Below are 16,206 nucleotides of genomic sequence, written 5' to 3'. Positions count from 1 at the left end.
TCTAGAATATCTATCTGGTTTGCCAAAGAGACTGTTTTCTGCAACAATTTCATAGATTATAGTTTCTGTTAGTATTAAATATATACACTTGAATAAACCAAGTTCCTTTTAAACAGCAGTTAAGTAGACCATGATAGTGAATTCTGAAATAGACCTGGTCTGCAAAACAACCAACCTTAAAAAAATTTCTGGAGCAAAAAGGTATTTTAGATACACTCCTTTTCTGAGGTATGTCACACATTTTAAATTAGATTGCAGACTGTTATGAAAACGTGTAACTGCAGTATTGACACTGTTTTGAAAACGTGTAACTGCAGTATTGACACTGTTTTGAATTTATGAACAAGAATTTCAATTAGAATAAGTAATAGATTACTGTGATGCAGCAGACAGAGGCGGCAAGCAAAAAAACATTTTAATTGAAGATGAAAGTAGCAGAAACATTCAACATTCTTTACGACAACACTTAGCTAATAAACATGATTAACAGTGTTAAATGCAAAAGTTTGAAAGATCAATGACTGAGAAAAAAGGAAATCACTCCATCATTGTAGCACTATGTCCAAGTATGAGTTACCCTCCTATAAAAGATCTGTAATTTGTAAAATGATGAGTAATACACTGACAAAGAAAGATACACTGAATTATGCCATATGATATAATATAACATGGCATAGTGTGGCAATTAGAAGCACTACTATGGCTAAGTTTGTGCCAACACTTTTATTATAAATTTAATATACTGTATACTACTCTTTCAAGATTTGACTGATACTTAATATTCAAGTTATTCACTATGACTATTGTGAAATACAGGTATTATTATTTGGTAAAATATTTCTTAAGTTAAACCTATAATAGAATAACAATTTGCTGAGGAAATGTTTGGTATCCAATCTTTCCAAATGCCTTATTTTCTTCAGATACTTTTTCCATGAATTTGAATATAACATTTACATTTTAAACCATTCTTTTCTGCAAAAAATGCATCACATATGCGATAGCATAAATATTTTGCTTAGAAGCAGATTTTGTATGTGAGGTAACTTCACATATTCCTATTTTACAAGATCGAGAATTGCACTGTGAAGAAAACTGACTTGCCTAAAGTCATATAGGAAACCTGCAACGGAACAGGAAACTGAATCTAAGTTATATCTTATAGTCCAAATCACTGGACTAGTTTTCCTTACAAATACAGACAATAATAACTTTTTGCCCTGCAAATTCCACTTGTAAATCTGTTCTTGTATTCAGTGCCAGCAACACAAGAATAAATTGCAATACACTTATCTCTACAGTCCATTCCTGTTCCCTATCACTTCTCTTTAGCAAAAGAAAAAAAAAATACTTCTGGGAGTATCCACATATAACAGAAGTGCATGTTAAATGAAATGTATCACATAACCTGTACTGCGTATACTATGTTATCTGTGAGGTATATTGCGGACTATGTCATGCATCTACATAGTGGGCAAATCACTGAAAAAGAAAATAATAAATAGAACTAGCTCTTACCTAGCTCTGCTCAATAGCGAAGTGTTTTATAAGGGTATAAAGGTAAGATTAATTATCTCTAACTTACAAGTGGGAAAGTTGAGGCACAGAATTATGAAGCCTTGTAGAGCTTGCGGACTAATGGTGAAACCTCAAGAGAGGCGGGTATCATGGGTCCTACTCTTGTGCTGTATCCAACAGGTACATTCAAGTCATCCTGCCCACAGCGAGCAGCAGAACAGCACTTCCTTTGCACAGCTAAGATAACAGCTTTAAAAGAAAACTTGTATCCTTCCCTGCAGTTCCTATTTCCATACAGCATGAAAAAATTTAAATAAATTAATAGTAAGCCAGAACTATACTCACATTATAAGCAAAACGTGTAAAATGCAAACTGTTGACAATATATTAAATTCTCTTAGTATCATATATCTTTCAAAAATTTTCATTCATTTTTGTGCATATATATTTTCTTACTTAATAACCCAATTCTCAGCACCGATATCAGCAAATACATATTTTACATATTACGTCAATTTGTATTTTCAAATTCTTTGTTACTATAACAATTAGAAGTCAATAAGAAGTCTATAAGATGTAAATAAAATGTAAATCATCTTTAATATTTGAAATTGAAGTTTGGCTTCAATTTTTCAGCTTTTTTTTTGTCATTTTTTGTGCAAATATGTATCATCAATAAGGCAAAGGTGTCACCTTTCATAATACCAAGCAAACTTGATACTACACCCTATCTTTGGTACCATCAGCATACAGGTGAAAGTAAAAATGAAACTTTATGACATGAAACGTGATAGGAAAATAAATTGGTATGAGGCAGGAAAATTTGATTTTTTTCTCTCATTTCATTAGAAAAGTTTGGCATTTGAAAAATCTTATGCTAGGAGAAAACTAATTTCTTTGCCCCTATAAGGTTAATGAAAGCTCTCATTGTTTATAAGACAGTAGATAAGGAGTCTAAAATTAAACAATGATCCATATCACTGTATAGAGAAAGATGGACTTCAGGCAATGTCTCTTAGGGTATGTATGAAGCAAGAGGGAAGAGAGGGAAAAATATATGAAAAAGAAAGCCAGCACACAACACTGAAAGGAAAATCAGACAACAGAAAACAGCAATGCGACTTAGGTTATGTCTTGTGACTGAAGGGAAATAAAACTTTCTACTTATTTTAAATGAGAAAGAGGATTTCATTTAAAAACATTAATAAGTTGCTTTGTAAGTGTCATTAGAATATTTTTTAAAGTCCTCAGAAGTATGCTGATATGTCAAAATGCCAGTACATCATTTACATACTTTACAAAAAGCTTTACATTTAACACTATAACCTGCTACCCATATGACCTTCTCTCCAACAGATAAAACTAAAGGACAAAAAGGTAATTTTTCCTTATCTTGTTTGCATTCTAGTTGATCTTGTCCTAGAACAGATTGTACTCAGCACTAAAAAAGGGCAAGAGAGACAAGAACTCCATCTTCAAGAGCTGGCAAAGCTTGTCCCAGTTTCAGGCCCCCACACAGAAAAAAGGGCAGGGACTGTGGTTTCCTTAAACATAGCAACTCGAAAGCCAGAAGAAAAAGGCAGAGGTATTAGCTGTGCAGCCATCTCAAAGAATGCGTTGGCTACCTTGTAGAATCAGATAAAAAAAGCCTGACCTGTCTCAGCTACCCCGCCACACAAAAAAACATGTGATGCCCAGTCCTTACCATGTTCAGATTTGCAGCTAAATGCACAATATGGATTGTCTGCATTGTACGCGCCCATGTACAGAGAAGTGTCGTGCATGCTTCAAAGGGCACAGAGGAAGAGTGAAACTAAACGGATTTGGTAAGAGTTATTTACAATATATTAAATAATTAAAGCCTGGCATTTAGCAGTCTTAACAGATTATCTGAGAGAACTGACTTATCAGTGTATGAAGTACATTTCTGTTCAACTAAGCAAAAGTAAAACTAATGCACCAGTCTACCCCAGTCTATTCACTTCTAAAATACAACGCTGTGAGAAGTAAGCATTCCCTTAATACCATTTTACAGCCAAATTCTGGGTGTCACTGTTACTGTCCTTTGTAGAGGGAACTCAAAGGAGTTCAGATGTAGACAGAACTAAATAACAGGTAGCACAAACAAATACGGGAAACCAGCCTAAGCAAGACACATACATTCAGGTATACAAGTAAAGAGCTTCTGTTTAAGTTTCATTTTGTTTAGCTGACGAAAATGAAAGTGATAAGCTTGGCCTCATTTTTCTGAAAATGCTGCCTCTCACACATCTTTAACTTTGGTAATTTTAAAACATACTATTAAAGCTAAATGTTTTCTAATGGTCTACCGCTCTGTGCATTCGTGTTCTTCAAGACAAATCTGAAAAACTTTTTTGGTGAAGATACATTTGTGATGATTAAATTAGCGTCTTAGTTTTATGTATTGAAAGATCTCCAGAAAGTAATCAAAGTTCTATTTGGTGACAGTTTCTTTCCATTTGGTTTCAAATTCATTTTATCAGCTTTAAAACTGTAGGGTCTACCTAAATGAAATCCACTCTGTCAGAGACACCTTGGAATTGAACAACCACACTGTTTCAATCTGTGTCTGTCATTTTATTTTTTGTTGTGATACATTTCTGAAAAATTGAACTCAAATTGTTAAAAGCAATACCATCTTTACTGTCCAATTTTATTCTAAAACTGTTTTTAAACACATTTTTCATGCTATTGGGCATATGAAGCATAACATCAGCTGCAAAGAAAGAAAGTATTCAGCACATTGCTGTTTCAGCACTGATAATTCCAAAGTATTTATCACCAGTAACTTTTATCAGTGTCACCCACACACTTAAGTCCTATGAAATTTTGGGAGCTATCTAGATCCCCACCATCCCTTAAAAAACATGTCCAATTTTATTGGATGTTTACACTGGTGAACAGTGCCCAACGTGGAAGCAGGATGTACTTTTTATCCTTTTCCAGATGTGTTAAAATTCTAAATCTGGTCTCCTGAATACATAATTTCAATAATACAAAATTACTGCAATATTGCAATCACTTATCCACATCCCCATTTAGCCTCGTGAAGCAGTGTTCATATTTTAATGAAATACCATGTTGGGCTTTATCATATGTAGAGCCTTACTGGATTTCAGCAGTTACCAACCCTACATAAAGGGGTTACATACATACATAATATACCTGCATATACAGGTATTTAGTGCTCAAAGCACTGATATCCTTTATTTGTGATAAGACACATAGAAGGGATTTTCCATGCATTTTGCAATAATTAAGTTTAAGAAAAGAACAAGAGATTGGTCAAGGAAGCAAGATTAGATTCTGCTGGAAGGATCCAAAGCCTCCTGTCAAAACCCTGCCAGAAAAAGCAGCATTGCTCGTCAGCGCTATCTGGTCATCTTAGCACAATCTAACCCAGATACCAAATTTAAACACTGATTACAAAGTGGCCGAGCCTTCTTTCTACTCACTTTCTATCTGCCTCTATGCATATCTGTGTTACTTTGTGCAAGACACCAAATAATCTGACAAATCCACCACAAATTCTGGACATATGACCACAATTTAGCCACAGCAAGTGCAATGCATATCTGATGCACTCAATTAACACTTTTGGCCTACCTGCCTGCATTCAGAGACCCAGTGTTTTCAGGTGTCCCAGACAATTTCCTCTTACCAATATTCTAATCTCATCTTGATGTCGGGAAAGACAAACAGTTACAGTTTTGGGCCTCACAGAATATCCTCTATATGTTGAAAATACTTCAGTCAACAGCTTTTTGTCAACTCTCTTCATGGTATCAGAATTTGAATGTCCCAGGAAGAGAAGATCAGGCAGAAGAACAGGTTTTCAACAGTATCCTACGGAATGTCAGATCTCAACGCCAATGAGAAGCCCAGTAGAGCCCAGATATGTCTCAACAGTATATAATAATCTCCATGATTTCAAATGCAGCTGATAGCTTAAACAGTCTCATTACAGACATACGGTTTTCATTCACCAATGGGAAAAGATCATACACTACTGTGGTAAGTATCATTTTTAGTCTATATCCAGTTTGAAATCCAACTTGCCAATAATAAGAAATTCAGAGAGATCAATATATTATGTATTCCCCGCCTCAAAAGAACGTTTTCCATAATCACGAACAAAAATAGCAGTCTGCATAGCAGTCAGCTTTTGGCTAGATTCATGGATCAATAAATAATTGGTTAGTCTGAACCAAGAGATGCTCCATAGATCTTCATCTACCTAAATCCTCTGAAAATGTCACTACTGACAAACTAGAGCAAAATTAGCATTCCTTTCTCTGCAGATCCTACTTTTTCCAACAGTGAAACACACACTGGCCTAATCAAATTAATTTGATTCCTGGTAAACTGTCACTTTCTTGTCAGAAGAACGTAAGACCGTTCTGGGTCATGCTTATGATCCATTTAGCCCAATATTCTGTCCCCAGCAGAGGCAATAGAAGATGCTATTTATGGAGATCATGCAAGCCTGGCTGCTTTCTGTGGTTCCTATTACACCTAAATGGCTTAAACTTTCTTCCTTTAAGATAGGAATCAGATTTGTTTGTTTAGATCATGATTAAATGTTGGATAAATCAGTCCTGAAAAGAATGACATCCATCTGAAAACCTGAATTAAAGATCTGCAATGCATTTTAAGCTTTAATGCATTGATTTTTTTTAGCTGCATTTATTCAGCTGTATCAACTTCTGGATCGTGCACTACAAGAAAGCCATAAAAGTGTGTAGGATAAGATATTAAAACTGAAGAAATCCAGTGATGGCTTTACTGGGCTACTTCCAAAAACTTATCAAGTGGTTCAGCAGATGTAATTACTGCTTAGCCCTGCCAAAGCTTTGAAATGTGCCCATTAATTCAGCAATTCCCAATCTGTCCATCAGTCAGTCATACTTAAAAAATATGTCTGTCACAACTTAGGTGAAGTAATCTGTTGATGATTACACAATAAGAAGTCATGTGAAATCTGAATATAATTTCTAAACTTTTTGAAAAGTCTTAATGACAGCAAAATCAAACTTATTTCACAGCAAACAGGATACTGAAGATACCTGGGAATATGTCAGAATATTTAATGCCCATTGAATTAAGGGGAACAATCCAATTATTTCCAGAAAGATACTTTTAAAAAAGATATAAGCAGAGATGTGCTATTTATTTAGATGTGGTATTTATTTATTTTTAGACCTAATCATCCTTCTCAAAACTATTAATTCTTTCCCTTTAAAAAAGACCACAGAAAAAGAAATAAAAATGCAGTAAATATAATGGTTTTTAAAGTTCCCAAATTAGGATCCTGATTATAGAGCTAAAGCACCATACAAGATAGTCCCCCTTTTATTAGGTACTTTGCAAAGTAAGACTATATCTACAGTAGGGTTCTTCAGCCAAAACAAATCTCACAATAATAATATCAGGTGCTCAGTGTCAAAGACAGGAGTGACGGTTTAAAACAGGTTATTTTTTTTTAATCATTGGGTCATTCACCCCTTCTCATTACATATATAGAAATGCTGACGGCTACTGAAGTATGGCACAGACTTTTCCCTCCCCTTCCAGCACCAACGAAGAGGAACTATTGGCTGCAGCAATTAAATCTTTTCAGCAAAACAGCCTTCTGTAGACGACAGCCAGAAAAATATTTTTCTCAAATAATTAAAAATGGAAAAAAATTGTGGGAAACTTGAACAGATTCAGGAAAAGGAAAGAAAATGCAGTATGAAGAAAGAAGCTTGATAAAAAAAGGTATGGACTAGGTCTTCAGCTGCCTTGGAGTTCAAACTGGCAGTATCTTCATGGATGCACAAATTAAAAACATAACCCAGTGGGTTTTATATGCCCATATTACGAGAGGGATCATGTTAGCTATTGAAGTTATAACACCAAAGCACCCCATTAAAGCATATTTAAGCAAGCTGAAACATTATATTTATAGAAAGTTTGATACCAGCTATTAAAAAATTTCATAAAGATATGCTAACATTCAAAAACACTTGTCAAAATTAGCTACCTATACCCATTCTCCTCATTTCTTTTGCTGATTTGGTAACACACAAATATTAATTAAAACAAGTTGCTTCCTAGCTAGGAAGAAATGTGACCAGAAAAAAAAGCACAGACAATTAATAAATGAAATAATTGCTTCTTTTTAATTTGATTATTTTGTATTACTATGTAAAAATAAAATGCAGAAATAATAAACTTCTCATCTTTACATCAACAGTTAGATATTTATGCCTTCCTAACTGGAAATTAGTCACGCTATTTCAGGAGGGAGGGCAATATAAAGACAGGAATAATGACTCACAGAATGACTGCATAAAAACACAAGAGTGGCCACAGTCCTTCCAGCCTGATGCCTGCAGCAATAGCCAAACGCAATGCTTAAGGCTTTCTCTCTACTTACACTCTTCCTACAGTGACAATTTCCCAGAATACTCTCCAGCAATTTCTGCATTACGAACTTCTTTAAACTGGTATTCTTTGAATTTCATAGCCTTTAAAGGATTTTTCTTCAATTAAATTTAACTGGTGTAATTTTTTTCACATCTACAGTATCCTGTAGCAAAGAGGTCCGCAGTTTAGCTATGCACTGTGTAAAGAGGTACCTCGTTATTTGGGGGTGGGTGGTTAACCTGACATTTGCTGCCTTCCTTCAATGTCCTCTAGTTCTTACAGTGGATGAAATTAATGAAAAACAAATCCCTATTCTGTTTCTTCTATATAAAGTATAGTTTTATTCTTCGAATTAAGGAATTTAGAGCTGAAACCTACACATTCTGATGGATCTACATCTCTGTCAGAAGCATATGCAAACACTTCCCTGCAAGGTATTAAATGACCTCTCTTCTCACTCAAGGTCCCTTTGTATGAACCTCAGCAAATTTGAGCTAGTGGACAGATAACATGCCTTCACATCTGTATTGGATAATTGGGTCAGGGAGACTCCTGACAGCTTACAGAAAGTGGTTTTGACAAAAGAGGGCTTCCAAAAACCTGTATGTACCATTATTTCAACTGACACAATGTTGGCAAACTCAGAAGAGAGAATAATGTTTAAATGTTCAATACTGCTTTGAAATGTAACAGAGGATTATGGTTCATTCTTGCACAACTGATCCACTGCCTTGTGCACTCAGGATGATAACTGAGAACATTTTCAGTAATAAACTTGTGAGTCTATTACTACTTTTCTATAGAAAACTAACAATACTGTCTTAGAACGTGATATCTCTTCTGGTTTAGGACCATCAGCGAAGCAATCAACTGCTTTGTAATGCAGGAGCAAAGTCTTTCTTCAGAAACATGTGCATTTCACAGGCAGAAATAAAGTAAAAATTTTGTCTATCGTGTTTATATTACTGTTGATGCACAAGCCAGGAGTAAAACAGCTTAACTTTCAGATCTTGAACACACTTTGTAGGGCAGGCTGGCTGCCAGAAAGAATAAAATACATACTTCCTTCTAAACTGAGCAACTGCAATCAGCATGCAAGGAACTAGAATTCAGTTTCTAGTGATGACAATCATTGACACCTTCAGTGATCATAAAATCAAGCACTTCTGTTTTTTTTCTTAAGTTACTTAACATTTCCTCATAGTTGACAACTGAAACAACCACTGAGATGACATACTGTATAATTTTAATGTGAATGTAACTAGCCAGACAGTTGAGTTTGATTTTTAGACGCTCTGAGAACATCTGACATCCACAGCAGATAGGTAATGCTAAGGTAGGAAATCAGATCATTCAAATTTCAACAATTTATCATTTACTAATTCTTTGAAATAATTCTCATGAACAGCACCAGTTACAGTTTGTAATCTTTTGAGTGAATTTGTAGTGACATAAATGAATTATGTATTTACTATCTTTTCAAAAATTCCGAATACTGAAGAACTCTATGTAATATAAAGTATGCCTTGAAAGAATTAAATGTAGTCTGTGGCACTTCATACTTATATATTTGGACAGTCTTCCAAACCCTGTCAACTTGAAACATCTACACAGAACTGAATGACATTGGAGATTTTATTAGAGAATGAGAGGCTGCAAAAGTGATGTCTAAGTGTTAACATTTTATACTGAAGCTGAATGAAATTAGGAGCTCCCCAATGAGATTTACTGTCATAAGCCCCCAATATCCATGAAAGATCACTAAGTGTAGACACTTGCTCTTGCACAGCCCCAACAGTTGGGTCACTATATGGAACATAGGCAAGGTATATACTAAAGATACACAGCTTTTTTATGTATCTGGCATTTGATTCCTTGCACTAAGTTATTATTGACTTCCAAAAAATTTAGAGCTCTGCCAAAACCATAAGAGCTTGTGAGTAAACTTAATTCACATAAAAGGTCAGCAGCGAAATCCACAGTGTTTCACTTAATGTCAGTCTAAAAATAACATGCAAAAAAAAAAAAAATCCTGAACTTTGTTAATAGCCAACTTCATACTTCCTGTATAACATGCTTTCATTTTTGCTCACAGGAATAGCTGAATATATATCTAACACAGCACTTGGACATCTTATATGTTCAAGGAATTTTTGATTTTCAGAATATTTTTCTTATTTATCAAACCTAGCCATTAGGTGCTCTCATTTAATCTCTAGCACAGTTGTCCTCAATGAAATCAGTGGGAGCTTTGTATTAACTTCTCTAAGGAGCAGGATTAAACCTGTATAAATGACCAACAGCTTCAAAGATAATATATCTTAAATTTGTTACTGTGTAAAGAGATTCTAGGTTTTCAAATGAGTATGTCTTCCTGAAATACACAAAAGTGTAGATACTAACTATAATCAGCACAAACATTGAAATGTTGATATTAACACTAAATAAAGTGAAAATATTTCTGAAGAAAAACTGGGAGGCTTTAGCAACAATGTATAGTAGCACCACTATTATGTTTTACACAAAATAGATTTAACAAAGCCTCAGGTTGTGGACAGGATTTATTTCTGCTTGTGGTATAAGCATGCACCACCTTGATTATCATTTAAAAAAATATTGACAGCTTGCCTTCTCATACCAATGCCTAGTAACAAATTCCAAATGTTTTGTCACATTGCTTGTGAGCAATGCCATCTGCCAGAGGTGGCATTTCATGGCTGTTTACCCTGACTCCCTCCAAGAATTCATCTGCCACTATCTAATGCTGCCTGAATAAAGGGGATTAAGACTCTGATGCAACAGAGACTATTGATAATTTAGTATAATTGGGAAGAAATGAAGATAAATGAGGTTGAGGATGGAGAGGCAATTAGTTGAGCTGCCTGTACAGCTGTGTTCTCGGCCTAGCTCCCCTGGCCTTTTCTTTGGTGAGGTATGTGCAAATTAAACATAATGACAAATACACTCTTCCCAAAGCTCTTTAGTTTAGGAAGCTTGAAGATCTGATTTTCACTTCTCAGATTCTCAGTACTTTTGAATGAAAAAGTTATAGTCACTGCTGAGATTTTTAAAGAGCAATGCACTTTTTAGCAGTACACCTACAGTACAATATCTCTTATTTCAAACCACTGCTCTCCATTTGGCAATCGGATAGCACTGTTGCTGTTACAGTGCTTTTGACTGAAAGAATGAAGGCTTCTGCTTACCTTCGCACAACAGGGAGCTCTGACTGAGTCTCTGATACTGAAATTTGCTCCTCATCCCATAAATATCCTCTATCCGTGTAACCGGCCAAACTACAACACCAGAGCATACTCACCCTGAAATGCAGACTCGTTAAAGGCTAGCCCCAAATTCTGCAGCTGGACCTTCATTTTCTTATACCTGTTGGTCCTTAAAAATACTGATCAAAATGCCTAATGTAACATGTCTACAATAAGCAGTTTACACGGCAAAAGATATTAGAGGCAACAGACTTCAAGTCAGGAATACAACAAGATGATAACTACCTTATCCAGATACGAGCCTCATTTATACGCTGCCTTGTTCAGGTAAGGCCAAGTAATCAAACTTGTATACCTTGAAAGGTAGTTAAATCCAAAGTGAACATGATTCAAATATAAACCTCCAAATTAAAAGGCTCACAATTTAGGTTGCAGTTCTTTCAAATTTACTGAGATAATTATATATTTTTACATATGTGTATATATATATATCTTTCTCTCTCTAAAGACACACACATACAGTTTAAAGTAAATGTGCAAAAATACATATACCACAAGAAATGCCACTGTCTGTTTCACATAAGATCCTACCATAGGTTTTCATAAAGCACAAATAAAATAATGCAAGTGCCTTTAAGAAAGAAAAGCAATATTTACCGAGGCAGTTTTCACTTACTGACATGTTTCCCTAATTATAGGCCACATGTAAATTTTCTGATTTCATATATAGGTGGCTCCATGCAAATTAGTGCTTAGATGGAAGACTCTTCATATAAATTACACATTTTCCTGTGCTTGTGTTATCTTCAACTACTTTCAAAAATAAATTCAATTACTTGAAGAAATGCTATTGTTAAAGACACAGTCAAGCTCCTATGCACTGAAGGGATTTTGATGAATTTTGGAAGAAAAAGAAGGTAAAAGTCCTAACACAACAACAATTTAATAGATTTCATAAACATAAACGCTTCATAACATAAACTTTCAACATAACTACTTTGTATTGTAAAATACAATTCTTCAGTATATTCATAAGAAAACTGAAAACACTTGAATTTATCTCTTTCCAAGTTTCCCTCCGACTGTCTGCATCAGCAAAAACTTCCTCAATCTCAATACCGCACTCTTGCCCGCTTTCTAGAGGTCAACCAACATTTCAGTTCAGCTTAATCTAATGTACTTTTTCATTTTGCATTAGATTTCTACAAAAGACTAAAAATAGTAGGCACTTTATGAGGGAAACATGCCAGGAGAAAAGAAGAATATAAAAAGTAGTCTATACTTCAGTTTAATTCCACCTTGTTTTTTATTATTGAAGCCGAAAATTTGGCTGAGGCGATTGTTCCTTTATATATTTAAAACAAAGTTCTTAATATATAGCTCAGAACAGTCTTTTTATTAGTGCATATACTGCACTTTTGGTCTTTTACCAAAACCCTCTTCTAATTAACATTGTAAATGAGAAAAATCATTTGTTACTCATCTTCTGGCTTGAGACTTTATCAAAGTATTCTGAGTTAATCTTTAAACTTGGGATTGGTCATGTACAGTGCATGCATTAAAAAAGTCACATTGAGTAAGGCTCTGGCTTCCCACTGGGAACAAAAGGGACATATCCTGGTTGGAGGGAAGGCCAGGAGCTCTGTCTGACTCCGCCTGGGCTCCCCGCACCTGCACCACAGCTGCACACACTTACCGACATTCATGCTGGCAGCCTCCATCTCCTGGGATCGCAAAGGGTTGAGTGCTCTCAAACAAAGCAAAAAATACAAATCTCCGTGGGTGCTCCTGAAGTGTGTCAGCATTGCTGTAGTCAACAATGCCCAGTGCAGCACTCATGCTTTTTATTTTATTTTACACCTGAGACAATCAGCACAAGACTTGCCTAATATCTTACACCTGGGCATGCCCCTGGTCTTTCACCCACAGCCACGGCGTTAGCTGCAGTCTGAAGAACAGCTGCTGGCTGAAGACTCTGCACACAGAGTGGTGTGACCGAAATCTAAGGAGTGACCTGCTTAAGCACAAGCAAAAGTTGAAAGAGGATGAAAATGGTTCCCTAGCATTATTAGCTTGTGGGACAGAGAAAGGATGACAATTTTCATTACCCTTCCACAACCTAACGGAGAGTAAAAGGCAGTTCCTGACTGAGCAGGCTAAAAAACACAGGAAAAGCAGGTGGTAAAACTGAAATAAACAGCTGAAAATTTTACAGTGTGTTAAATAGGACAGAGAGGACTGGAAATGAAATATTCTATTTTTTTTCTCTTATCTTCCTCTTTGTTCTCTCATTTCTGTGTTAAAATATTTTTGTATGTCCATCTTTTTCCTTCATTTCATACTCCCCTTCCTCAAAGATGGGTGCTAATTCTCTTCAAGTCAAAATCCTGTCTCAAAATCATAAAATGTGAAAGACTTGCAGTGACTTCAAGGGATTAGGTGAGGCCCTTACTGAGGAAAATACTTTGTGTTTTTACAGAATCCCCTCTCACAGCTTTTCAAATGCCTGAGTGATAGATCTAAAACTCAGACATGTCCAATTTAAGTATAAGAGTACGTATAAAATAAACAACAAATTCTTTTGACTGCTAGAGGTTTTTCTATTTATTTGTACCCTACTTTCAAAAGATTGCTCCTTTCTGTTTCATAATGGTAGTCTACAGCAGTATTATGTAAGATTTCTAAAGCTAAAAATCCTACATTATGATAAAGATAACTATGATTTCTCAAGAGTTCACCTGGAAAACAGAAAGAAATAACAGAAAAAGTATTTCTGCAACTAATATTGTACTCGGCTTCCTAAAATGCTATCACAAATATTCAGTTGCTGCACTTCAGATCAGCTTTTTGAAAATGGTGTTGGAATTGTATACATCTGAAAAATGAAACATAGGAAATAGCTGGTAATGCTGTTGAAGGACAATCTAAAAACCACAGAAAGTTCCTAAAGGAAAAAAACATTTTTTCTGAATAAATGCCGCTCCAGTCTATGAAAGTGACCTGAGGAGATGTGATCTGTGGCTCACTCTGGCATTTACGGAAAAGAACTAAGAGGTAGCGATAACTGATGGTCCAGGATAATAGCCATGGATTTGAACAGATCTTTAGCGCTCTGAGGTATTGTATGCTGGGAACAACAATATCAAAAGGTTCCTCTCTGTAGCACTACTAGTGTCAAGGTTAATGAGCTAAAACTTGTTAAATTGATATTACCAAATTAATGACTTTTTTACAGTACACTGCATGGGTTTTAACAGACAGGCTAACGTGGAATATAGCTAGTCTTAACTGAACTAGAAGTTATTCCATGTATGCATTTAAGACAAAATGGCAGTGCTGTAGGGTAACTGTATCCACTTCCAGATTAATCTAGTCCCCACTACTGTCACACACCTCACGTGCTGCCAAGTATGTATTTAACATTTCAAATTCAATCACTGAATTCGGAACACAATCTCCTGCAGAAAGCATGGAGGAAAGGAAATATTAGGAACTGCAAAGATTGTGACTAGTGTCAAAGTTGGGAGCTTTCGTTTAGGATTTCCACTGGGTATCAGTGACCCTTATAAAACCCTCATTAAACGTGAGCTCCATAAATTCCCTCTTTACTGATTCAGATTAGTGAAAGGTTTAAACAACAGAGCCTTAGCTTACGATGATTATGGAAAAGATACACTCAGTAGAAGAAAGAAGGGAAAGGACCGTATTCCCACACTGCTGTGAGCCATTCGATAGCTGAGATCAGCTGCAGGAGCGTAAATCAACATGTTCTTTCTGCCATGGTATCTTCTGCCATCAATACAGTTCTTCTGCTGGTAAGTGGAAACGTATGGCTTTCTACCAGTTGCAAATGCTTGTGCTACGTGCTGGAGGAGTTTCAACCTGCTGGGGAATTTTCTAAATTTTATTTGTGGTGAAGGGGAGGACACTGGAGATAAGAATCTTTTTGAAAAGTAAGGAGACCAGCTTCGGGGAAAATTCTAGGAGAAAACTGTAAAAAGTAGGTTAGGGCACAATGGATCTTCAATTTTAAACTGAACTTTGAAATTGGAAATTATTTAAATAATATGAACAGGGGAACATATTATTTAAAAATATTTTTACAAAGAACACACAATAAATTAAGACAGGAGAAATAAATGCCTGGTATCCATATCCAAAATAGATGAACAAACAGCAGGAAAAAAAAAGATATTTAATGAATCCCATTAAAAGGGAGGGAGCTTATGAAAAATAAATGGCATTTGTAGATGATTAAATTTTGAAGGCAAGATGTTGTATAACTGCACCAACAATTTATTTCAGTGCCGCAACTGCGTCCAATACATAAAATACTTTTTTAATCCAAACTGAAGATTCAGGGCTACCTGATTTTCCATTTATGTAGTACAGAGGCAGGATTTAGGCTATAATTATTCAAGGCAGTTTCAAAGAATGAAGAGCTGTTAATAAGTTGGATTAAAAAATGAGTATCAGTTGCTAGCAACGGGACAAAGTAAATATTTGTTCTACAAATACAGAATCATAGAATTTAAATTCAGAGAGGCTCATTAGAGATTAACCTCTTAAATATCAGATGCCTACAAGTTTTGCCCCAATGTCCCTCTGTTTAGACAATACTTTCCTATTAAAGTTCAATCTTCCACTAATATAGAAATGTTATTTAACATACAGTCTACATCCAGATATACTTGCTATTTATAAAATAAATAACAAATCTTACTCTTCGTAGCTGTTTTAGTATTTTCTAAAGGACTTGTCCCCTCGGATGTAGGATTTTACCATAAAAAAAAAAAAAAAAAAAGGAATAAGGCTGGATTCAAATTCCAAAATATATCTACTTTATCAAAATCAACGATAAGAATACAAGAGCTGCTGCAAATGAGGGAGAATATTTCTCAGGGATGAAATGCCAGAAGCCCCCTCATGTCAAATTCTTAGAGACAGTCAGTTAGAGAACAGGTCCACGAGAACAGTCTACCCTGTTAGACACTTCCTCCTCCTACCTTTCCAATTTCTATTTAAAATACTA

General features: G+C 35.4%; 1 protein-coding gene across 2 annotated transcripts in view; it reads right to left on the bottom strand.

Annotated features, from left to right (window-relative positions):
- DACH2 (dachshund family transcription factor 2) overlaps positions 1 to 16,206 on the bottom strand; it is a 331,997-nt gene that overhangs the window by 76,259 nt on the left and 239,532 nt on the right. The gene's annotated exons all lie outside the window — the stretch shown is intronic.

This window comes from Dromaius novaehollandiae, chromosome 11 (genome assembly GCF_036370855.1).
Source record: "Dromaius novaehollandiae isolate bDroNov1 chromosome 11, bDroNov1.hap1, whole genome shotgun sequence".
Taxonomy (NCBI): domain Eukaryota; kingdom Metazoa; phylum Chordata; class Aves; order Casuariiformes; family Dromaiidae; genus Dromaius; species Dromaius novaehollandiae.
This window is presented reverse-complemented; position numbering and strand designations above follow the sequence as displayed.